The following is a 27,070-nucleotide window of genomic DNA, read 5'->3' on the forward strand; positions in this document are numbered from 1 at the left end:
AGTGTCACACAGGGAATTGTGGGAATTTCAATTGATAGTTTTTCACTCTAAATTATACAATGATATGTTCTTTTTCACTTTCAAAAACTGTAAATTTAACGGCATTTTACAGTAAAATTACATTAAATGTACCATTAGATCTATCACAGTTATTTACCGTATATAGTAAGGAAACTTTCTGTTAACCAATTAACAGTTTTTCACTGTAGCATTTTTACAGTCTTTTACCGTTAAAATCACGATACTTTTTTACAGTGTAGGGCATTGGGGACACTGAGAATAGTAGTGTACGGTGGCTGCCAGATGGATAATTGGGTGAGGGTGAGCGGTTTGTATTCGGCATTTGGCACAGGACGTTGGGCCGTTTCTCAGCTGGCTGGCTGGTGTAGTGTTACTGCAGCCTGGAGGCCGAGAGATCACTGTCCTGTCAGAGGAGGTGTCTTCTGCTCCTCCAACAGCTGTCCCGGCACCAGGGAGCCCGAGGACACAGTGAGCTTCACGTGACTGACAGCGGCACGATCTCTTAGTCTCCTTCGCAGAGTAAAACACAGCTAAAGCAGGTTAGTGACACACACATGTCTATGAAACACAAATAAACATGGACACCTGTGAGACATCTATTCTTAACATTCGGCTTTTAATATAAAAGTGACTTTAGTTTGGAATAAAATGGTGGTCTGAAATCTGACACTGTAGATAAATATATCAGTGCAAAGCATGCTCCCAAAAACCATTGCATTAAATCATGTTTTACACCGTGTTTATCTGAGATCAGAAACATAAATAATACATTTTAGCATGCTAAAGTCAACGTGGAATCAGAATGGGCCTTGTGCTTTGTGGTTGTAAGTATGTAAGTCATACTTACATTTAAACTTATTTTATTTCAGTTAGTTGCCAAGTCAACAATTCTAATTTTCATTTAAGCTTTTTAAAGTTTTTCATTTATTATTTTATTTTAGCCTTATTTCAGTTAACAAAAATGATTGTAATATTTAAATGAACCATATGCAAGATTGTGGCCAAAACTGGTACTGCAATCACTTTCAAATTACTGTAGAGTGGTGTATCCTATAGCGGTGTATATAAAATTTCAGGGCTTGAACCCAGCAAGGAATGATCCATTATGCACTTAATTCGTCTGTTTACACGAAACCGTTAAAAAAAATAAAAATAAAAAAACGTTTAATTTGTTTTGGCCGTTTATTTATACAACAAACACCGTTTTGGGGGCCTGGAAACTGAAGTTTTTGAAATCGGGTTTCAAAGAGCACGTTTTTGAAAATGAGACCGTTATTGTCTCCGTCTCCAAAAACATGAATTTGTGAAAACAGTGACATCTTGCACATGTGTATTACATGTTAATTCTATAGATGAACGCTTAGTTAAGCACATTCTATATCTGTCACTTTGTTCCTTTACAAAGTGACAGCGCCACCTACTGGCCTGGCATGAATAATACAGTGTTTTTAGCTGTTTTCGCGGATCCGTGAGAACGGGATCGTTTTGACAATGTTGTCATCTGTAAGCGGAAAAATTATGTTGTACTAAAATTAAAAATTATGCGTACGCGAGAAAAAACTTTTCAGTTTTTAGTACAACGTTGCCCTGAAACATCTAAAGGAAATCACTTAAACAGAAAAAAATATTTTCCTATACTGTCACGTTCAGTCTTAGTTTCATTATCAAGGACTTTTAGTTTTTAGTGCTTCTCTTTGTTTTCCTGTTTCCTGTGTTTTCCCTTGTATTTAGTTGTCACGATTATTCATTATATGATTGATTATAGGTCACCTGTTTTGAATAATGTTCATCGCCCTGTGTATTTCAGCCTTTAAACATGCCAACTTGACATGGGGTTAGGCTAGATCAAGCAGCACAGCTCTGAAAACTTGTCAATTCTGCTATCTGGAAAAATTCAGACAATTTGAAACACACATCAAAGCCATTAACAAGGCAGAAAAATAGGTTTGCAATTAACTGCCGCATGGGGCACATAAAATGAAAAAAAAAAAAAAACAGGCAGAGAAAGCAGCCACAATACACAGATGAAATAATAAATCGAATGAAAACAAAGTCAGAGCTGGCGGCACATCAAACAACTCTCTTATCAGCAAAGTCAATTTCACTGATCAAAACTAATTAGTACTGAGGCAGGCATTAGGGCAGGGCGGTGCTTGCCCAAAACGCCCTGCGTCTCTTTCAGTATGCTAATGAAGTTCGGCTCAACGGGCTCAGTGCCTTCGCTAAAGTGGCGAGATTTCATTCCTCTAATCGGATGGGACTCCAGCCAGTATCCGACTGCAGAGCTGGTAATAATGAGCCTGTTCCTCTCTTTCCCGCATACATTTTAGCATGTTAAAGTAAACGTGAAATCAGAATGGACCTGGTTTTCGTTTTCTTCACGCACGTTTCCGTTTCTGAATCTTTCATTAATGTGCAAAAACTAAAATCATCATCACCAAGGTCTCTTACTTTTCAGCCCGTCCTCTCCTTCTATCAAGTTTGTACTGGACGCTTTTTTCCCCGATCCATTTAATTCCAAATTAACGAAACTAGAAACATAATCTTTCATCAAAATACAATTTTGAAACTTTTTTTTCACCAAAACCATACTTTTCAACCATTCCCCTTCAACCACTTTGCTTCATTCTGATATATATTCTACCTTATTTCATGATCCATTTAATTCCCAATAATAAAAACCAGCAATGTAATCTGTAATCAAAATAATAATTTGCTCCGCCTCTAATCCAACTTTTCATTTATGATGACATCACCAATCATATACTTTTCAGCCCCTCCCCTTCAACCACTTTTCTTCATTCTGATATGTACAGCCTTATTTCATGATCCATTTAATTCCCAATTAAGGCGAGACACTACAGGTGAATAGGGTACATTTTTTAAATAATAGATATCACCATGAAACTTCCTCAGTTGATTACTTACACAAGTTCATAAAAAACTTTTTGAAATTTGTTTAATTATGCAAATTAGGCTATCTCGTTAAGTATGCGCAATTTTGCATATATTTTCGGTAGATAGATCTGAACATATGATAAAGCCAGGTCTAAAATTCTTTTTTCATTTTGATTACACACAAAATGAAAAAAAATGTTCAGAGGGATTTCAGGATATATGCTTTCATTACCTAGGAAATCTAAATATACTGTCCATAGCCTTAAAGAATCTTTTAAAAATTTGTTTAAATAAAATGTCACATAAATCAGGCCAGGAATGATTTATTCACAAATCCCTCTGAACATATCTTCAGAATACTGCTAAGTGTATAACTGGAGAGTTTGGTGTACATCGGTGTTACATAGGCTGAGATGTTTCTACTGGAGAATGACAAAAAACTCTTTTAGAGAAAAAGGCATTTAAAGATTTGTAATGTAAAAATTCATACTTTTTTAGTGGAAACAATTATTTACTGACACAATATCTCATCAAACCATTAGCAACAACAATACAAACCACCTAAATCACATCAAAACGTATAAACACAGCATTTGTGGCCTTCAACTGAACAGAAAAACAGTCAAAAACACACATCTAAATGTCAGAGCACGTCACGTGATGCATCTGAACCAATCACGTTGTCAGAAATTGACATCAGCCAATGAGATTTCGCTTTTAGAGTTAAATGCCCATTGTACTTTCACGATTGGTTGCTGATAAAAAGGAAATTACCATATTTGGATCCGACAGCATTGTACAGAAGAGAGAGAGCTTTCCAGCGGTGTGTGAGATTAAAAGAAACAGAGAGAGATCGCGGAGCAGCGTGTTGATTTAGAACGACAACTTTTGTTGAATTTCGGATAAATCTACAGACCCAAATAGACAGTGTAGTAAAATAAAGACCTAAATGTGTATTTGGGACTTTTTTTTCACCACAAGTCTGAAAGAAGACATGTTATTGAAGACAAATAGCCCAAAATCTCAAAATTGACCAGTGAAAAAAAAAAAAACATGTTTTTGCCTGCCGTGTCTCGCCTTAACAAAACCAGCAATGTATTCTTTAATCAACATGATATTACTTGCTCCACCTCTTAAACAACTTTCCATTTCTGATGACATCACCAAACTCACTGTGATTCAGCCCCTCCCCTTTAACCATCTTACTTCATTCTAATATGTACCGCCCACTTTTCACAATCCTATCAACTCCTATATAATTAACTATATACTCCCACCTTTTTTTCAAAGAATGTCCTGAAAACAGATTCCACATCACAAACCTAAAACGGGCTGCACACTACATTTCATGTTGACTTTATGGCTAGTTTTCCAAACCATTGCTTATGTGAGAGATTTGAAAGGAAAGGATTGTTTGACTTTACCGTCAACCCCCCAAATCCCAAATCGGACTAAAAATGACATCAATTCAAAAACTTATCATCAACAAGCAGGCGTCAATTCAATGGAATTTCGGAGAAATCAACAATGAAGGACTCATGTACTAGCTGTAGGTTGGTGCAATGGACGTGCAACATCTTAAAGTCCTTGGGGCTTTTCCTAGTGCAACTAATTGTGCTATCAAACAGTTCCCCGCTGCCGACCGGTGGTCCGCAGACACTCCAGCAGGTAATCAAGTGTAATTAAGCCCCCTGGCTGGCACACTGGCAGAGGGCATCGAGACTAACAGCGCTATGGGTCGCTACCATGGCAGTTCCCCTGCTGCTAGTGAGCGCCAGAAGCGCACTAAAGGGGGAAGCGACGGAGGTAGGAGGCATAGGTAGGAGAACGGCGGGCTAATGATTGATACAGGTCGTAATCAGGGTGGAGAGGGGAATGAGAAGGCAGGAGACGACACTTTAATGCTAATGATGCCTTGCTGGGTTACTCCACCGCAACTTCACAGTTGGTGAGAGGATGAGACATTGTTTGGCGTCTGGTTTCCAGCGAACAGCTGGCTAGACTAATTCGCTGCATATTACATACTGTAGAAAAAGAGAAGCACGGAAAAATGGGATATTGACTGCAGTTGCACTCAAAGGACAACTGAATGAAAACTAAATGAATTCGGATGCACCCAATCTTGAAGAATCAAAGAGCAGTGTGTATAAATAAGAAGCCGGCTCAGGGTAGAGAAATGAGTTCTCTCTGGAGCTATTTTCCAAAACCATTCATTAAACATCATGATATGCTAGTATCGTTGAATAAAACTTTGCAAATCTACCAGCACTGTGAGCAAAGAAACGGCAATGCCCAAGGCTACGGCATTCAAATATTAAATACAGAGACCTACCAGGCTTCTGATTAATAGCTGACGTTCTTTAAATGTTGATATTCAATTGGCCAATGTTAAATCAATTTTTTATAAATCCAAATTCAAATAAATCACTAGTGTTGGGGAGTAACAACGCTACTAGCCTGACTAAATTCTTCTGTGGTTCTGCTGTTTTATATATATATATATATATATATATATATATATATATATATATATATATATATATATATACATATATATATATATATATATATATAAAAAACAGTGTAGCATAACAAAATGCTGAATGCTAACGCTATTTAACTCTGCTTTTCTCACTGCTTTACAGCCAAACAAACAGAGACTAAAATGTCCTAAAATGTCACTTCCCAATTCAGCAATTTACTTTGTAGTGTAGCTAACTACATTTTAAAAAGAGTAACTTGAATGTTCGCTTAAAATACAAGTAGCTTGTAGCTTAGCAGGTTGCAAAGTAATTTTCCCAATGCTATAATTGGGAATTTAATATGATCAAATTTATGGGGCCACTTTGGTTAGCTTGTATGGCAGTTCCCTTGCTACGAGCAAGTACGATGTCAGGCACTGTAATTTACTCTCGCCCCCTTCCTGTTCGCAGGAGTGATGAGATAGTTAGCAGATTCTCATCACTCAATGGCTGGCTGTCTAAGTGGTGTCCGCAAAATAATATAGGGTTCATAGACAATTGGAAACGTTTTTGGGGCAGACTTGACCTGTTGAAAAGAGATGGTATTCATTCCTCCTGGGAATGTTGCTGCTCTTCCCTCTAGTAATATGGCACATAGTCTTAGAGCTCAAACATTAAGTTGGGCTCCGGTCAGGAAGCAGACAGACTGGCTAAACCAGCCGTCTCAAGTCACTGAGGTCAGATAAATCCCATCACATAGAGACTCTGTCACCTAGATATCATCATATAGAGACTGTGTCTGTTCCCCGAATTAGGAAATACAAAAAAACTCCCTAACCCATTTAAGGGTAAAAATGTAATCGATGTTCAATAAATAAAAAATTGATATAATACAGATGAACAAATGATAATGCTCGGATTGCTGAATATTCGATCCCTTATTTCGAAAGCACTTATTGTTAATGATAAGATTACAGATTATAACCTAGACGTGTTGTGTCTGACAGAAACCTGGCTAAAACCGGACAATTACGTTACTTTAAATGAGGTTCACCCCCCAAGTTACTGTTAAAAACAAGCCACGTCTGAAAGGCAAAGGGGGAGGTGTTGCTGTAATCTATAGTGATATCTTAAGAATTACTGAGAAAGTCTAGTTTCAAATATAATTATTTTGAAGTGTTGGTGCTTAACCCCCTGAGGTCGGCAAACGCGTGGGCGCGTTTTGCTCGTTTTTTTTTACATAGCAGCAAAATAGACCTAAAATACTCCGTCGGTTTTGGTCATACAGACTTAAGAAATATGAAAAAATAAGCTGTTAAATGTCTACTTTTTTATGTGTCCACTTACAATCGAAATAAAACATTGTGCTTTTGTAAAATAAAGAAAGTAAACAGGGAGTGCTTTATGCCTCTCCGTCTCCGTGAACTTTTTTTCTGAAGCACTTCTCTAAACTCAAACAAAACTCAGCGAATACTATTCACTCAGACATGAGATATATTTCTCTATAATCATTTAAGTGTGTAGTTTTAAATTATCTAATTCAAAACTAAAAGAAATATTCTCTGTTTATGTAATCTATATAAAAAGAGCGAGAGATCAGCTGTGCTCATTATCGTTCTGGCACCTCATTACTCCGCTAATGTGACACGCCCATCAAGAGCGCGCGCTATTCAAACGCAGATAATCTGGAGCAACACATGCAAACCAGTCAACGCCCACAACAGCTGGACAACACACTCGCTGTGTGGAATAGCTCTGCTAATAATATCGTGATTATCCTGGAAATTTTACCTCAAACGTGCTGGAGTAGCCGAACAACGGATCCAGCTGCAGATCATCAGTAAGTGCTTTGTTCTAATCGCTAATGCGTTTGTTTACTAACGTTACAGCTCGCGCGTGTCTGTGTGTGTGAATGAAATATCTATTGCCTACTGAGATGAGTAAAAATCGACTGAATACGTTGAAATAAAATGTCTTTGTATAAGCAACATTTTAAACTGCAAATTAACATTTATGCCCTAATATAGGCTATATTATAAAAGACGATATGTTACAGACGAAATATGAAAGACAACATTTCGTTTTGGATAGATTATAAAGTTTGTACTGCCACATCAAAACCTAATTTCCAAGGTGCAAACAAAATCTTAAAAGGTCAATATAAGCCTTCTCTTTAAATTATTTTTGTGTTTTATTAGTGACAAATTTGGGGAGAGGATAGCCTACATAATCCAAAACTTTCTGAAAATACGAATGAGAATTAACTGCACAATTACTAGAAATGTTTACCTTGGATATTATACAATTTGCAAGCATAGGCCTACACAGTTTGTGGAAAAATACACTTTTTTTTCAAGATGTTTCCAACTCTGAACCAATTCTGTAGATGTGTGTGTGTGTGTATGTATGTATGTATATATATATATATATATATATATATATATATATATATATATATATATATATATATGTGTGTGTGTGTGTGTGTTGTCTTTGCATTCTTTGCATTATGTGTGGCTCAGTGACACACTCAGTGAAAGGCTCATTAGTATGCAGCATTAGCAGGTCTTTGTCTCCAGGTGTGAATGAGGACATTATTCATGACCTTGTTGGATCATTCACGCCCCCCCTGCATATTGCCTTTCCAAACAAAAAGTGTCTTACAAAATTTAAATCAATCTATTGTTTAATGTGAACGATTAGCCCGGATGATTTTCAGATCATTTTGAAGTAAATACTCTAGCCGACAAGATCCATTAGTCAAAAGTATTGTGGGAATATGTGAAGTTTGTCGTTTGTGGTCTTATATCAGAACATTTAAGTTTGAGTTTTTTGAATAACCACGCATAAATAATATTCTCTCAAAAATGCAAACATGTACATACATGTTGCTCACATATTATGATAGTCATGTTCGTGCTAAATAGAGTGTAATTACACCTTTGCCATTAATATGTTTATAAGCAACTGAAAAAAATACAAATATCAGGTCATGTCAAAACATCTCAAGGACCCCAAAAACACCTTAGACTCCAGAGGGTTAATATATCACTATCCAGTGTAAATGATAAACCGCGCTTGACATTTGTGCAAGCTACTGTATACAGGCCATCAGGGCACCATACAGACTTTATTAAATAATTTGCAGATTTTTTATCGGAGTTATGTACTGGCTGCAGATAAAGTCCTAATAGTTGGTGATTTTAATATACATGTAGATAACGAAAAATACACATTAGGATTGGCATTAGGGACATTTTGAACTCTATTGGAGTTAGACAACACGTGTCATGACCCACTCGTTGTCATAATCACTTTGGATCTAATATTGTCACATGGAATCAATGTTAATGCCATTGAAATTTTGCAGCAGAGCGTTGACATCTCAGATCATAGTCTTGTGTATACTCCATTTAGCCAAGGTTGCAAAGCCGACTCCGTTGTACAAATATGTTACAACTATCACTTCTGCCACTAAAGTTTGCATTATTAATAATGTTCCTGATCAGTTTCATCTCCTCAATACCCCAGATAGCATAAAAGAACTCAATATTGCGACAGAAACTTTTGACTCTCTCTTTTCCAGCACTTTAGACACAGTTGCTCCTTTGCACTTAAAGAAGATTAAAGAAAATAGTCCAACGCCATGGTACAATGAGCACACTCGGGCCTAGGGTTGCCACCTTCAGTGTCTTCAGGTTTACAGCGCATGTTCACGAGACTCAGTCGCTATAGAAACAAAGACGTTAAATGCAATCACGCAATGAGCTTCTCTACTAAGAAATTGATTTCTTTATATTTGCTATTAGTATTATCCATACTGCAAAATCCTTATGTTTTTATTCAACTATATGTGGGCCTAATGTAAAATACGGGACAAATCGCGTCCCTTATTGATTTGATACGGGACGCATCATCTTACTTGTAAATACGGGACGATTCCGTATTTTAAGGGACGGGTGGCAACCCTACTCGGGCCCTTAAGAGAGCAGCCAGACGTTTTTCGAATTTTTGGAGAGAGTGCACGATTGCGTACAGAAAAGCCTTAAAAACTGCCAGATCTGCTTATTTAGAAGAAAACAAACACAACCCTAGGTATTTATTTGGCACAGTGGCTAAATTAACAAGAAATAAAGCTTCTACTTCTGAAGTTTCCAAAGAGCATAGCAGTAATGACTTTATGAACTTCTTTACTTACAAAATAGATAATATTAGAGAGAAAATTATAACTATGCTACCATCTACTACAGTATCGCATCAGCCAGTATATTGTAGTGTCCCTGTGGAAAAATTCCTCAAAACTCCTGATTGTGTAGATTTCTACTGAAATGACTGGATTTCACCTGCGGAAATTTGCGAACAACTACGGTTTCTTTCTGTGAATTCACTTGTTAGTGAAGTAGACAGCCTCAACGCAGGGGACCGGCTATGTAATGAGGAGATGATCATATATACTGTAATTGTCTTTGCAGTAATATGAAAGCTCTGCATGAAAGGAAGACGAGAACAAACTTGTAAAATAAAAAAAAGCAGAGATTCTAATGAGTTCTGCTAGGTGTTATAGGAACGGCTCCATTCATGACTTCCAAGCTTGATCCACCCTCTCCTTTCTCCCCTCCAGCACATCAATGGAAAATCAATGGTTGTCTTAGAAAGGTGTCAGAGGAAAGCTATTTCTCCACGTTTCAAGAAAAAAAAAAGAGTAGTCTGCGTGACTTGAATTCCAACTGCCGCCTCTAGTCCGGCGGTGGAGACATTGTATTGACTGAAAAGGATATACTATACAAGGAGAAGACTTGAGAACATCAGGGCTTGTAGGAAAGTCAGGCACTGATACAATTAATTTGGCCGTCTGCTATGTTTGGCTGCTACAATGGCACGTTGACTTTTGGAGACTGCACAAATGGGTCTCCTACTGACAGGATTAGCACAGCTTCACTATTTAGACAGTGTCAGGTCTGGTGAGACTAATTGGAAAGTTTCTGCATGCTTCTTAACACAGTGGTGCAAACACTGGAGCGACGAGAGAGTTGTTTATCTTAGTCACACATTTCTCACAACCTTATGGGTTTCTTTGCTATTCAGAGTGTTTTTAAGAATGTCACAGCAGTAAACTAATCAGTGGTTTTCATTCGTTGGTTGAGAAAAAAAGGGAACGATAAAAAAAAAAAAAAACTATTTTAAAACACATGGCCAAGTTCTTAGAAATGTAGTTTATGTATGCACTATATTGGTTTCATTTGGATATGAAAATCATTTAAACTATTTTCAAGAAAAGGTTAAAATAAGTTATCATGAAATATCAAGTTATTAATACCGTATGACATTTTATTACTTGAACTAATTGTGTTGTGATATACATTTCTTGTTTTATGTTTTTTTTTGTTCTCTCATATGTTTATGCAAGTTGGTTACACCACAGGACTGCTGGTTGGGTTAGGATTGGTCACATGACTGTAATTTGGCAGATTTTTTTTTTTAATACTTGAAATATGTCTTTATTCTTTTAAAATGTTAATCGTTTAATTAATAAAAAATATATAATTATATCAAGCTAGCATTTTTTATGTTCGCTACAAGGTGTATTCAAGTCATCATATGTACTGTGTGAATTACATTTTAATTAATAAATTAGCAAATTTCGATAGTTGATAACATGGACATCCTGTGTTACATGTCCTCATCCTCGAAAACTATTAACAAAACTACGCAAAGTAAAAGAAAATATGAACCATATTATGTTAAATACAGGTTCTTCAAGACATTTCTGTTTACTTTAAACAATTTTAATGGTGTTGAGTCGCCACTCAATGCAAAATCTGGGTTGTAAACCAAACCATTTGAGAAACCAAGTGCAAAAGAGCATTTACTGAACAAACTCCAATCATGCAATTAGACTTTCAACGCCTGGAAATATTAGCATAAACTGAATGTGGCAAATGCAACCTATTGTTGCATCTCTCTAAAATAAATGCTAATGCAGCTGTTGGCGCGCAAGCGTCGCATTGTACATTCCACCTTGCCCTTCTCCTTTTTTGCATACTTTTACATATGGCTTTATCATAGAAATGAGACACTTGCATATCTGCATACAGATCATCTTGACGAGTGCATCCGGCAACAAATGTCTCAAATCTATAAAATATGCTAATGATATGCAAATTAGACTGTTAGGGGCTGTTTTGTCATCATGGACTTATTGTAAACTATTACATGCTCCACAGGCAGTCCTGTGGTAATGATTACCTAAAAGGTACTGCTTACCTAGAAAAGGGGAGACAAATAAGGTGGAGATTTTCCCATTCCAAGTGCAACAACAACCCCTAAGGAAGCCATTGTAGATCAGTGAGCTGTGCCACAGAGTCAAGTTAAATGAAAACAAAGTGAATTATCTCAACCTTGGAGTCGCAATGATGCCAGACCATCTCTTGAGCTCTATTGATCTACTGGCCACTGCACACTGGCCTCTGAGGTACTTTCATTACAGTAAATGCTGCATCCTAGCTTATCTTCTGCCATTTTCCCTCTTACCATCATTTCAGTGTTTTGCCAAGCATTAGCTGTGGGAAAAAAATAAACAAAAAAAACAACAACTGACAGATGGTGGGGAAGATCAGAGATAATTGTAACACTTTTTGGTTTTTGCTCATTTATACAGAATATGTTTGATAAGTTGGCTCACATTTCCTTATCAGCAGTCATTACCCATGTCTGTGGAACACAAAAGAAGATATTCTGAAGAATGTTTTTGCCCATGTAATGAAAGTCAATGGGGTCTAAACAACATTTGTCCTCCTCACTGATCTTTATTGTATATACAAAAACAGAGATTTTTCAATGTCACATACACAAGTTTGGAACAATATGAGGGTGCATGAATTCACAAAACTACAAGTTGTTGGGGTTAAATTTGATCAAAATACACTACCGTTCAAAGTCTGGGGTCAACAGAAGTTGTCTCTTAAGCTCACTAAGGCTGAATTTATTTTATAAAAATACAGTAAAAATAGTAATAGGCATTGGATGTAGGTGTGGAGCTGGTGACGGGGAGGACCCAGTACAGGGAGACACCATGGCGGAGCAGAGAGGCCGACGGACCAGGCTGACATCGAAGGCCGGGAATCCCAAGGTAAAGCAACTGGCTCGCTGGACTGAGGCAGAAACGTGAGCTCGGCAGTCCAGGGAGACGATAGAGGGAGTGAGGACGACGGGGAAGGAGGAGCCTGGTGGAAACAAAGGGGTGGAGGGTCGAGGTGCAGCTAGAGACCCGGAAGTCGGAGGCCGAGCAACGACTGACCGAGACTGAGCCAGAGAGACAATGGAGCCTGGAGGAGTCCTAGGGCTGATGAACTACAGGGGAGGCATGGGAGCGCAGAGACGGGTCGGAGCTGATGGGCTGAAAGACAGAGGTGGAGACATGGGACTGGAGGCCCGAGAGTTGCACGTTAGTGGAGGAGCTCACCACAGTCCCTGAGCCCAAGCCCATGCTCGCCAAGGACCAAATGCTAGAGCTGACTCCTACCATAGAGCCAGCCATCACATCCATACCAGAGCCGGAGCCTGGATCCTCCTGGAGTCTCTACACACTACCCAGAACATCAACCTGTGGTCCACGGATCCAGTTCCCTCTGGAGTACTTGAATCTACGCCTTCTCCGTCTGTCCCATCCAGCTGTTTGGATACTCCAGTCCCATCTGTGATTTTCCTCTTTCGATCTCTTCTACCAGTTTCATCCAGTCCCCTGGATCCACTGGTGTTGTCCAGCTACACGACATCGCTCCCTCAGGATTTGTTTCTGGGTCTTTAATTATAAACTCAAGAATGCAGGGGATCGCTGGGAGAACACAGTAGAATGGGAAACCACACATTAAACCATGAACTGAACTGAGAGAATAAATAAAAGAATAATGAGAGACAGGTGCAAATCAAAGGTAACCATAGACACAAATGAGGACATAATAAGTAACCAAGGAAATGGAAACTAAACAGAGCAGGGGAAACTGGAATTAAAGGAAACAAAACAGAATATCAATATAAGAGTCCATAGAGCCGGGACACCTATATAATAAAAAGTCAAAAAATTTAAATGTGTATTTTAATACACTTCGATAAACTTGCATGTACAATGGATATTTATTTATAAGCAACACATAAACAATAAAACATTTTCAAAAAGTTGCCTCTGTACAGTAAACTGGGATATGAGAAAATATTTTGGCATTTTAAATAATAACACTGGTCACCTTTAATGATTTAAAAGTGCACACAGTGTGTTCCTTTTATTACTGTGTCAAAGTGTGCAGGTGTACAGAAAGATCTCCAGTCTGCTTTGAGATTCTTCCTTTTAACGCTATCATATCATGTAATTCAATTAAGACATTTAGATGCGTAGAAACGTCTCATGCTTCACTCGTCAACTTCAGGCATGTGATTTGTTCCTGAACATGGAAACATTTTCCACCAAATTGCGTTATTGAGGAATGTCGGCAACTGTGAAACTCAACCAGATTTTGCGCCTCAAAAAGCCCAATTCCCTGTCTGCTGGCACCTGCAGATTTCATGCATTTATTATTAGACCTGGAGTCTGATAGACGCTATCAGGGGACAACAAATCAACAACATGAAAAAGGGAATGGGGTCGTTTCGCTAGGTGCCCAAGTGCACAAACCCTCCATATCATTTGGGTGTTAATTGAATCCTTTTTTTATCATATGCATTCATAGGTGAGGTACTGTATATAGGTGTGTTAGACGACTCATTCATCAAAACATAAATAGCAAGAAATAATTTCAGTGAGCCGTGTAGGTGGTAAATCATGTCAAATCTTCTGATATTAATATTGTATTAATGTACTCTCCTCTCACATGAGAGACGGTAACTAATAATGGAAGACTCATTGCAGCCTTTGTCTGCCGCTTGTACTACGAAAGATTGAGCTCTGGTGTTCATGTGGGAAATACAGGTTTGAGTTTGGCTCACAACATTTTCCGAATCCAGAATTCCCCTCACTTTTTGCAGGCATTTCCCCTCTACTGTACATCATAACAACCCTAAAGGTTATCATCTTTGGTGTAAATGGGCCTTAAATTGTATTCAAAAGATGTTTTGGTAAAAGTAGGAATGTTATCGATGTACAGAGGGCTATGATGCAGTATTATAGGGTTAAGCTGGTGTATGCCACATTGTTTTAACACCGATGCAATAACATTCTCAGAAATTGTTCAAAATTAAATGAACTCTGTCACCTTAACTTTCTTCACAATCCGTAACAAATGTGAAACTGTCAACAGTACTAGGTCTGTGTTGTTCCTGAGTGAAGTGAACCTCAAGAGAGACTCTGGTGTGACACGTTGACGTAGTCGCTTTAGGCTGAGCCCTGATTGACGTACATTGATCAACTGCATCAAAAAAAAAAAGTGGCAGCCAGCTCAAGTTTGCTCTCCGTTTCACTGTTTTTTACTGCTCTCCTTCCCTTAACGGCAAATGATGGTCTTCTAAGATGAATATATACACCGCGAAATGTAAATGTGTACACATAGGAAAGGTCACTAGTCACATCAGCGCCTCGGGAACATGGAAGTCTAGGTTTACATCCGAGAGGAGGCTGAGAGGCGGGAAACATTCTCCACAGACATCGGAAGGGCATGACGGAGGAGGTTTAGAGCCGGGGGGATTCATTACGGACCGTCCTCAGCAGGCAAGTTTAACGGGGAAAAGAGGAGGTTGACCACAAAAGGCAATTATCTGAAAACGGTGGAATATGAGGCGTTAACTCCCCATCGCGAGTCCAGTCCAATCCTCATGTGTTTAATTTGAGCGGCAGAAGTGCGTTCGCGGCTTTGAATGCCAGACCCCCCGTCCATAGAAAACACAAAGGGGGAATCGTTACGGCCATAAAATGACGAGTTCAAGTTTGCGCTAATGAAAAGCCTTTATTCCACGCCTCATATTCTTCTTTTTCTTCCGCTCATGATGAGTTTCGCCGTACCGCGAGCTTTGTTCGAGATAATGATGTCTTATTAAAGGGTACTTCTAAGTTTCACGGTAGGTTAAGTAGCTCTTCTCATACTGACATGTGAACTTCAAAATGGCTTTGCCGAGTGAATAAACCATTTTGAAATGAAATTAGTAAAACTGAGTAATGTTGAACTGTCTGTGTTGATGCATTTGTATATAAGCTACTTATGAATGTAGCTATACATTAAAATGTATAGGCTATTAATTATATGCAATAACATCAGCATGCTTACAAAGTCTTGGTGGATTTTTAGATGTTGGATGTTTTCGTCATCATAAAATCACAATGAATCTGAAATCCATTCAGATCTGGGCCGCTTTTAAATATAGACAGATCAATTTGTTGGCGTGTGTCTAGTGTGAGCAGAATTCACATCAATCTGACTTGGCATTTGTCATAAATAGACACTTGCTTTGCCATTAACATGAAGAAAAATGTGTCAAATTGGTCAAAAAGCGCACAAAAATTGGATTTAAGTACAAAATTGACTTGTAGCCAAGGGCACCTATTTGAACTCCAATTGGTGCAAAACGTCTAAGAATAATGTTTAAGTCCACATTTCACTTTTATAATGCAATAACCATAGCTGGATAATGTCTACCATTATTTATAGGGGCAATTTTTCACCATAGCAACCACACCACATTGCATGGTGACCAATATTCAGCATGTGATTGTGTCTTATAGAAATGTACAGAGCTGATTTGTACTTACTGAAGTAATATTTCAATCAACCAATCATTAAATCAATATGTATTAGGGGTTTAACAGTACACATAAGTCACGGTTCTTTACGTACCTCGGGTTTTGGGGTCATGGTCCGATATGAGTTTGGAAAAAGCAACGAATCCCCAATGCTAGGTTTCTTGTCTTGAACAGACAGTATTCTGGGATAAAGCGGGATTCAGTCCCCTAGTTGGCACGTTGCTTCTTGAATATCAACATTTTCCGGATTTTTATTCTCCCATATGCCTTTGACCCAGAAAACATGCAAACATCAAATGGAACTGCATCATGAATTTACATTGGACAAAAAAAAAAAGAAAAAAGAAAGAAATTGGACTTTGCCTCCTCATTTCAGGAGTTCAGAAGTCCACCGCATGCCACTGATGTTTGTACTCTTGTAAGTATGACTTCCTCCTTATATCAAAGAGCTGCGAACACAGTGCGTCACTCACCCACATGGATACTGACAGAATGAAAGATTCACGCCAGAAGCTTTTTTATTTCTTTTTTATACATAAACCACAACAACATATCATGAGGTTTATGTTTCAAGAAAGAAAACAAAAAAATATAAATATTAAAATATTTATATTTAATGCGGTCCTTGCTTGGCCTTTACACGACTTAAAACCAAACATCGATAAATTCCCAGAATCGCAAGCGTCTTTTCAAAAGCATCAGTCGTAACATGATGCAGCGTGCCAGTGATTCTGCTTTGATCTGCCATGGCAGAGCGGAAAATCTGGGCCGACATGAACACAGGCGGCCATATCAAACGAATAAACAAAATAAAGAGTTTTATTTTCTTTTGATGGCCAAACGGCCCCTCTAAACCGCTAGGCGATATCGCTGTCGGTTGTGTGTCTTATGCACGTCCAATGAGATGGAGAATTGCCAGGCAGGGCGAAACTGAGAAAGAGAGGGAAGCAATTCACCCCACCTGTCTTGTCCCATTTGAGGAAGTGTCGTCGGGTTTGGCTCGAGAGAGGTGATTTGGTCTTCTGCTATGAGCTGCGGAGTGACTCCACTGCCTATAATAGTATTCAGACACACTGACATTGCCTGGATCCCACCGGCCTGTTCCTTAGGCATTCTTGCATTGAAGCTGCATGAATTGCCTGCAACGTTATGCTAATTTCTAACAGCAGTCATTGATAACGTTCTTTGCAATGTTCGTTTATTAAACATATTTATATCCATTAGCGCATTTACAGCCATTCAGCAGATTTCCTCCTACAATCAGTGGGGAAATTGTGTAAAGTGTGCAGATTTTGTGTGGGCCTATTTATTTGCTTCGAAAGTAGGGCAAAACGTGTCAGTGGGTGAACCATGTCGTATTAATCTAGCAAACTGTGCACGATTTTTGTTATGTGGCCATATGTTTAGAAAAAGCCCATCTTTATATACAGATGACTGCGATTGAGTGATTGAAAGAAAAGCTATTTTTAGTCAAAAATGTATGAAATCGCAGCATGGCAAGTGAGGAACTGACATGAACTTTATTGCAAAGCATCTAAATGCAGAAAATGCCATTACCATTGGTCTCAAAGAATCCAAGAAAGTGTTGGCAAAGAAAATGGTCAAGTCAAGTAATTATGTACAGCCTCAAAAGTTCTGGAAAACTGCAAAGAGCAGGAAAACAACATTTTGTATCAACCCATGATAGTTGGAATTGTGGAATAATAATGTCTTAGTTTCTTAATGGTGCCATGTTTCATATTTGTTCACTGACTTTTTCTTTACTTTGGAAAATTATGTGTGAGAACCGAAAAAAAGTATGTTTTTTTTTTATTGTTGATTTATTTAGCGCATAATCGCAGCTTTCTGGTTCAGATTCATTCACTGATTCATTTAGTGCATCGTTTGTTCAGACTCAAATCACCAACATACAGATTTGTTCACTGATTCATTTAGCACATTATTCGTTCAGACTCAAACCACCAACTATATATAGATTCGTTCACTGATTCATTTAGCGCATCATTGCAGCATTCGTTCAGACTCGAAACACCAAACATATATAAACTGGTTTCATTTACTGATTCGTTTAGTGCATCGTCACAGCATTTGTTCAGAAACAAAACACTAACTCGTTCAGTAGGATCGTTCGATCAATTATATGCTTCTTCACAGTCTGACAACTGTATATCCTAATTTCTGTCAGGACCACTATCGTCAAATACGATTGGCAATTGCGTACAGTTTGGATTGGCGGTATGGTTCTGTTCTGGACAAGAACTCCCTGCGCATCCATGCAGCAATAACCCCCCTTATGATAAACGGAACAGAACCAACATGAATGTATTGCAGATATCGTTAATTCAAGATTTTAAAGTACAACATAATTCGGGAATTCAAGGGGAATCAGAATGCCATACTGACTGACGACAGGAGGAGCTGGGGAGGGAGGAGGGTAATTCGCTCCTGAGAAACACGATAGCTGCTGATAATACTAAAGGAGCTTATATATGTATACAGTAGCCGCGTTTCCATTACACGTCAATTTCGCGAAAACTCCCATTTATCGCAAAAAAAGTTTTTACGCTTGCATGAGCGGTTGTTTTTGAGGTGGTTTTTCAGGCAAATCGAAAAAGAAATATTTCGCAAAACTGCAATGGAAACAGTTTTTGCGCATTTACAGTCACCTGACTTAGAAGGCGCGGTGTGTTCAAACAGAATATGAGACAGAGTTGTTTATTAAATTCATAAAAGACAAAAGAATTACAGGAATACTGGATTCTAAACCTCAAAGAAATGCCAGAATCAAGAGCTTGAAGCAGAAATGAGTGAGAAACTCCTCATATGTGCCGCTCACAGTATAAGGGTCTTTCCTTGCCATTAATGCTTGGATAACACACACCTACGTCTCCTTCCGTTAATAATAATAATGTCTATTGCGGTGGCTGTGATATATAAACCTACCAGCGTCCGTTGCCATGATTTTTTAAATTACTTATCGCGAGAGGAAAAAATTACGTTTTAGTAGCATAACATCGGTTAATGGGAACACCGTCATTGCTCAATAGTTTTGTGTCGATATTTAGATAAAAAATCGCAAAAGTTTTGTGCAAATCTGTAATGGAAACGCGGCTAGTGATAGGCGTTGTATTCCTATAGGTAGACATGGATCAGCTGAGAGTCAGCTGTTGCGAGCTTGACTAACGTGACCTGCCAGAATCGACGCTACGCTTAATTGTTTGTGCTATAGTCTTGAAGGCAAGAAAAATACAAAGAAATCAAGGAAGAAACTTCACTGAATGTATAATCCAAGTTGAAAACACCCAGCCAAGCAGATAACAAAACAATTTCCACAATAGTGTTTGGTGATGCACATCAGAGATGACATGTCACTTATATGCTTTGTTCGGTTTACAGGAAACGCACGTATAGTGCAGGAAAATAATGTTTTCCTTCAGCCCAGCTCCACCTGAAACTACGATGTGTGTTGGCGCAGACTTTGCCTCTTGCACATAAGAATGCAACCAGGTAAACAAAGAGGCGGGGAGAGACGATATGTGTATTTATAAATGTCTCTGCATAATGTATGGTGCTTATCCTGCGTCTTAATAATAGTGCTAATCACGAGAAGCAGGGGCTTGACTGTATTGTGGGTGAAATGAGTCACAAAATGGAGGGCATTGAACAACACACACACACACACACACACACTGAAGGCTACAGTGCATCTACTCTCAGCTGATTATGCCTATTTGTATACGAAGAACGGTTCAACTAGCAAGACATTTCATCAACCTAGTGAGCTGCCTTGTTTTCTAGTACCTTAGTACCTTACAAGGAAACATGCTAACAAGGGTGGAACCACATAAATGGCTGATTTGAAGCACTCTACATAGGCAACAGCTTTTATTGGACAATTAATCCACGACGGATCCAATAGAGTTTACCTGGAAGAAAATAAACCGCTTAAACTGGTTTGCAGCTCTTCTTTTGTGCTTTTGTCAGCTGGTTGGGCAGTTTGTGTGGTTTTTCAGAATTAGCATTTTAGCAAGTAACATGAGTGTGCTGTTAAGCCATCTAAACAATAGTCTCCTTTCTTTATCTGGTCTTGTTTTCCGATATGACAAATGTCATAGTATGCTTTTTAGAATATACGAATGCATAAATTGATTGATCTGGAAGAAAAAAACGAACAAAAAAAAAACGAGCGTTTCTTAATGAGTAAATTGGTTTCATTTCCTAAATATTCCTAATATCAGTGTGTGCTGCTTGCATAGACAGCTTGCTAGGGTTTGGAACAGAGTCAACACCAGCGGTACAGTCACACATTACACACATCTAGCTGGAGAGAAGAAAATGAGAAGAGTTGCTCTACAGGCACTGTATTCCCTGCTTTCATTAAATGGGCTAATGAAGCCTCTAGTGACCATGTGCGCTCTCTGGAGAAGCAAATTTATCTTCATGTGCTCCTGACACGCCAGGTGATCCGCATGAAAAGTGTGAAACATGTTTTTAGTAATGCAAAATACTGTATGATAAACTTTGCTTCCGTCTCGCCCCGAGCACTCGTTACAAATTCAATCTGCAGCTTTCACGTGTCTTGATTACATTTAAATGTACGATCTAAAATATTTGTGCGTCACCATGTGACCTTTTTGTCCTGGGATGAACTAATACACTCTTCAGCCCTATTCGGGCGGGATTAACTTTACAAGGGTAGATGGAGTAATGTAATTTTACCACAGGACTTCTGTAATATTAATGGCCAAATCGCACGGGATAAGATATCTCAGTAAAACTAGCAGAGGTGGGAGGAGTAACACGATTTACACACCGCCGTCACTCCTGTCGTCATGTGTGTATTATGTTGCTTCCTGATATCACTATAGACTGTAAAAAAAGATGGACGACGCCCCCTTCGATCTTTTCCATTGGTGAGAACTGAAGCCGCCATTGTCCCGATATGGCGCTGACATCTTGGGACTTGAGTCTGCGCAGTATCCATCTCAGGACCAGACCTGCGCAGTAGTGAGCAGGAAGTAAAGCCAAGAAATCGAGGCCCCGCCCCCACTCTCGCAGAATACACTTTACCTGCACTTTTCAAGTGGCCTACAGTATGTCTGCTCCGTTCCTTCGTTCTGCTCCAGTTTTGATGTCTGTTGATTGCAGTACGACAAGGCTTGTTAAAATAAAGTAAATACTCCTCAGTCCTCCAAAGATCCCGAAAAAAAGTATGTTGGTGCTTCAGTGATTACTTCGCTCAGAGAGCCTGTCAATCACAGCTGCCAATCATTGACGTTACACCACCGTTTTTATAGCATCACGTAACTAACTAAAAACAAACTTATTTTAAAAACAGACACTTGAACTTACACCAGCGTGATAAAAACGACAGCAAATGACAGAAACCACCTTTGGAAAAAAGATATTTGAGGTTATTTCATAATTTATTACTTAGTTTCTACTTTGATGAAAGGTTTTGATTCACTTCAAATGTTGACTACTATATATATGATTGATACATTTATATAAATGGTGATCAAATGGAGTACAAATGCTGAAAATAAATTGTAATATTCACCATATGTGACCCTGGATCACAAAACCAATCACAAGTCGCTCGGGTGTATTTGTGGCAATAGCCAAAAACACATTGTATGGGTCAAAATTAGCGATTTGTCTTTTATGGCAAAAAATCATTAGGATATTAAGTAAAGATCATGTTCCATGAAGATATTTTGTAAAGTTCCTACTGTAAATATTTAAAACTCACATTTTTGTGAGTGAATGCAGCACAATCACGAACATAACTAAAAAAAGTACTACGTTAGATTGAACTGCGAAGGGTCAAAGCACTTACATACTGTTGTCCTACTGCTAGTTTAATTGCTTCTATTGTTCTCATTTGTAAGTCGCTTTGGATAAAAGCGTCTGCTAAATGAATAAATGTAAATGTAATTTAAAGGACAAGTTCTGTATTTTACACTTAAAGGACAAGTTCGGTATTTTACAATTAAAGCCCTGTTTTCAGATCGTTTCTGATGAAATAGAACGGTTAAGATAAAAATTTGGACAGATGCTGCTGGCCCGAGAATTTTTGGTTTCTTTTGCTTTCCCCCCCCACCTCCACAATGGCTGCATAGGTGCACTGGAATATCCTTCCTAAAACGCATTAAACTTTCGTTTACAAAGACATGAAACTCACCGAGTGGTCAGGGGTGTTCACTGATATGCTCACACAAAAATCTCTGCAAAAGATGCTTTCCAACAGGTATTCTCGTAGTTTTTGTCCAACTCCATTGACTTGTATTGGATGTGCTGTGAGGTACAAGTCAATGGAGTTGGACAAAAACTACGATAAACTAAACTAGTCCCGTCCGAATAGGGCTTAAGGGTGCGTGCAAGTCCTCCTGGGAAGTGCGTACTTACGAGGTGGGAAGTCGTGTTTACGACAACAGGTGCGTTTAAGTCACTTTCGTCGTAAGATGGTGGTGTACATTTCTCTTAACTAATTACACAAAAATACAGTGAGGTTCTTAAACTTCTAGAAAATGAAGAACAAAGAAATGTGCATCAGGTGTACTTTGTTTTTTTAATGTTTTTAATTCATTTATGAAGCCACTGCAAACTTTATCGTTAAATATTACATTGTTATATTATAACGCCATCATATTCTGTGTAAGCAATTAGCTTAATTCGCTGTAAATAGAAAACTCTAGCAATGACACTGCTAAATACCTTTAAGTATTCCGCCATGTTTCTCAGTGACATGCCCACAACTCGTAAAGATCGGGGCTTAAAGAAAGCTTCCCACTCGTATTTACGACATTGTGGCGTTCATGTGCGCTCAACTCGTAAATACGATCTTTATGAGATGTCTTGAGCGCACCATTAATCTGGTACCAGATGTGGCCCGGATCTGGGCCGACACTATGTTGCTGTCTGGGTTTATATAGAATCTTGAACATTTATGGAACCTTTCCATTACACAAATAGCAGGACAAAAGTTGAATGTTATTCACACTAAGAAAAGCAGTGGTTCTTTAAGAACTGTTCACTGAAAGCTTTTTGGGAAGCAAACATGGTACTTTAATGTCATTGCTGCAAACCCCCCTCCCCCTTTTGGAACCTTTATTTTTACAACCAAATTACGCTCTGGTTACTCGCCGCCACAACGGCTGCTAAAGTTCCCCTAATGCGTTTCTTGACAATAGAGTGAAAGACAGAAGAAGGGAGTGAAAGAGCACAGAGGTGACAAACGAGCACCTTAGGAGCGATGATTTCATGAATTTTAAAAGCAGGTGTGCTGCCCGCAGGGGAAACAAAGGGTTGGGGCTTTGTGACATACATCAGAGGTGGTGCCTGACCTTCCCCCGGCCTGAGTGATGGATGTTATGGCCGCAAAGCTGCTGGCGGCTTCAGATTGTGGTTGCACATCCGTTTGAGCCGCGTTCCTGGAAGTCTCATCGGGCAGAAACGGACCTTTGTCCGGGAGAATTCTGGATCTTTCTAATGGAGAAGGGCTCCTGAGGGAAGATGTGGTAATCTCAAGGTGTAGTAATGCGTTGAGATGATAAACGATGGAACATGTCAAGAAGACAAATACCTCAGGAATGAGAAACTGGAGCTGAAAGGAGCTTTATTTCTGGTCTCGCCAATGGAAATGTGACATTCAGTTTATCGAATAGACCCGAAGTATTAAACGAGGTGTGGAACTCATCCCGCACTATTGTGCTATGGACATGAATGATGACTCTGAATGGTGTGCTATTACTTTTCTAAAGGAATGAATGTACAATTTTTGCCTTTTGGATATTAAACAGGCAAAAGTATAAAACACATACTATAGACTTATGGTGTTGTCACATTTACAGATGGTATGTGAATTTTTACAGCAAAAATCCAGTCATTTCAATAGGAATCCACATAATCTGGAATTTCGTTTGAGGGCGAAAGATTGCCCCACACTGATTTCGAAATTAAACAACCCAAATCATAAAGCAACTATATAGCAACACCCTGGTAACCACCAACAACACCCTAAACTGTTATATTTAATTGATGTTTATATACCACTATATACGTAGACTATCAACATTTGATGTGGATCAAAAAAGTGAATCAAAGTTGTCCTTAGACAAGAACGGGTATTGTTCAAAATCCATTTTGTTCATTTTCAGATTGTTCATCATTCATTACTTTGTCGCTACTTTGATATATATATATATATGATATATGATATATATTCAGTAAAAATAGTAATATGGTGAATATTACAATTTATTTTCAGCATTTGCACTCCATTCAATCGCCATTTATATCCACACACACATATATATATATATATATATATATATATATATATATATATATATATATATATTGTACAGCCTTGGTAAGCATGAGAGACTTCTTTCAAAAACAAAAACAGTTTGATAATTTATATTAATGATCGAAATGTAAATATTTGTGTATAAATTATATATCCAAAGTTATGCAACAGCCCATTTTAATAGATACACTATTTCAGTAAACAGCCCATTGTATTCTAATGTTCAGTTGGTAAAAAATGGTCAAGTAAACTTAAATTAGGCTTTAATGCAAGAGCCTTAATAATGCACTTGAAATGAAAAATAAACCCCCAAATGTTACAAAAAAGTACAACATGGCACCTTTAATCACATCTGAAAAGCCTGTTTGCAGCTTTAAGCACCACTCTAAACAGTATCTGCTAGTTTTAATGTGGAATCATGTTAATGGTGGTGCGTGAAGTGTTGTGTGACACTCTGGAACGCTGGCCAGCACGACAGCCTCGGGCTAATGGCTCCATCTCAGAGCTGTGCTCAGGGTTATTCGTTATTTTCACATCAGAGCTCTATTAATGCCTCCGCATTACCAGCCTCGGAGAGATCCACTATCACTCACGCACACACACACACACACACCAGTCAGCTAGCATAGCATCACAGTGACGCTGATCTCTCCGGCGCTCCCTTCTCTCTGTTCTCCATTCTTTCTCTCTACGATCATTTGCTATTATTGTAATGACCACAGTGAGTGAAAATAAGGGTTTGCCAGAGCTTGGACAGGCTCAGATTTTGCTGTTGTCGTCGTCGTGAATTATCGTAAATTGTTTCGGGATCTGATCCCGAGTCCAGGTTTGTGGAAAGATATGAGGTGCAGGGATGACATGTTCAAGGGTTCTTGCATCAGTGCTGGCGTTTCGAGGCCTCTAAATCTTGGGATTGAATCTCTGCAAAGGCTGCCATTGAAAAGGAAAACAAGCTTTCTGCTTATGGACTTTATAACTCACAAATATCTAAGAATTGCAAGTTCTAAATGCAATTTTGAGTTCATATATTGCATTTTTACATCTTGCAATTACAAGTTTACATCTCGCAATTCTGACTTTATTTCTCGCAATTACAAGTTTATATCTCACAATTCTGACTTTATTTCTCCCAATTACAAGTTTACATCTCGCAATTACAAGTTTACATCTCGCAATTACAAGTTTACATCTCGCAATTACAAGTTTACAACTCGCAATTACAAGTTTACATCTCGCAATTCTGACTTTATTTCTCCAATTACAAGTATATATCTCACAATTCTGACTTTATTTCTCCAATTACAAGTTTACATCTCGCAATTACAAGTTTACATCTCGCAATTCTGACTTTATTTCTCCAATAACAAGTTTATATCTCACAATTCTGACTTTATTTCTCCCAATTACAAGTTTACATCTCCCAATTACAAGTTTACATCTCGCAATTACAAGTTTACATCTCGCAATTACAAGTTTACAACTCGCAATTACAAGTTTACATCTCGCAATTCTGACTTTATTTCTCCAATTACAAGTATATATCTCACAATTCTGACTTTATTTATCCAATTACAAGTTTACATCTCGCAATTACAAGTTTACATCTCGCAATTCTGACTTTATTTCTCCAATAACAAGTTTACATCTCGCAATTACAAGTTTACATCTCGCAATTCTGACTTTATTTCTCCAATAACAAGTTTACATCTCGCAATTCTGACTTTATTTCTCCAATTACAAGTATATATCTAGCAATTCTGACTTTATTTCTCCCAATTACAAGTTTACATCTCGCAATTACAAGTTTATATCTCGCAATTCTGACTTTATTTTTCATTGTGTGAGAGCATTTTTCACCACATAATTAAAAAAGGTAATTGTAACTTTTTATCTCACTATTCTTACTTTTTTCTTACAATTTACAGTTTATACCTCATAGTTTTCACATAATTGCTAGTTTATATCTCACAATTTGGAGAAAGTTCTTATTTGTCAGATTTTTAATTGCATTTTTTACTTTTTTTTTCTGTACTTTTTTAAATCTTTAAGCAAGATTCCATACCATTAGATTTTATTGTATGGAAAATACATAAGATCTAAATCAAAAATGAACAAAAATGACATCAATGATACTAAAATAACACTGCTCTACATACAGAACATGTGCATACATACACAGGTAGGACATCATAAATGTTATGCAAAGCAGTAACTAGTATGTTAGTATGCGATTCCAAACATAGCCTGTATCTCTGCATCTGTTTTCAACAGCACAGGAAACTGTTTGATGGATTCAGAACACAAGCATCCAAATGGGCCTATTAGCGACGGCAATGTATGCAGGCGGCGTGTTTTACATAAACCCTGAAAAACAGCTTTCCATCACACGTTTGGACATCACACACTTGGTCATTTTTACCGGTAGCACAAATTTTCCGGCTGCGTAATATCTGCAGGTAAACAATTTAAAAGGTCTTAGGAAATGGGGTTTTCTTAGTGTTTACTATAGGAAGACAAATCAAGGACAAAAGCATGCTTATTCTATTTTTTTATATTACCAAATTAATGTGTGATTCAAGGGAAATGTTCATCATGTAACTCTCACTGTAAACCCTAATGCTCTAAATAATGAATTAGTGGGATGAACTTAAAATA

At 38.1% G+C, this 27,070-nt stretch overlaps 1 long non-coding RNA gene across 1 annotated transcript in view; it reads left to right on the forward strand.

Annotated features, from left to right (window-relative positions):
• Positions 1-440: 440 nt before the first annotated feature.
• The window catches only part of LOC306988354, a 34,247-nt gene continuing 7,617 nt past the window's right edge, over positions 441-27,070 (forward strand). Inside the window, exons 1-2 of the long non-coding RNA XR_013795384.1 lie at positions 441-560; positions 19,501-19,611. This is a non-coding gene — a long non-coding RNA (uncharacterized lncRNA). The remainder of the gene's footprint in view (positions 561-19,500; positions 19,612-27,070) is intronic.

The sequence above is a fragment of the Phoxinus phoxinus genome (assembly GCF_949152265.1).
Source record: "Phoxinus phoxinus genome assembly, chromosome: 20".
Taxonomy (NCBI): Eukaryota; Metazoa; Chordata; class Actinopteri; order Cypriniformes; family Leuciscidae; genus Phoxinus; species Phoxinus phoxinus.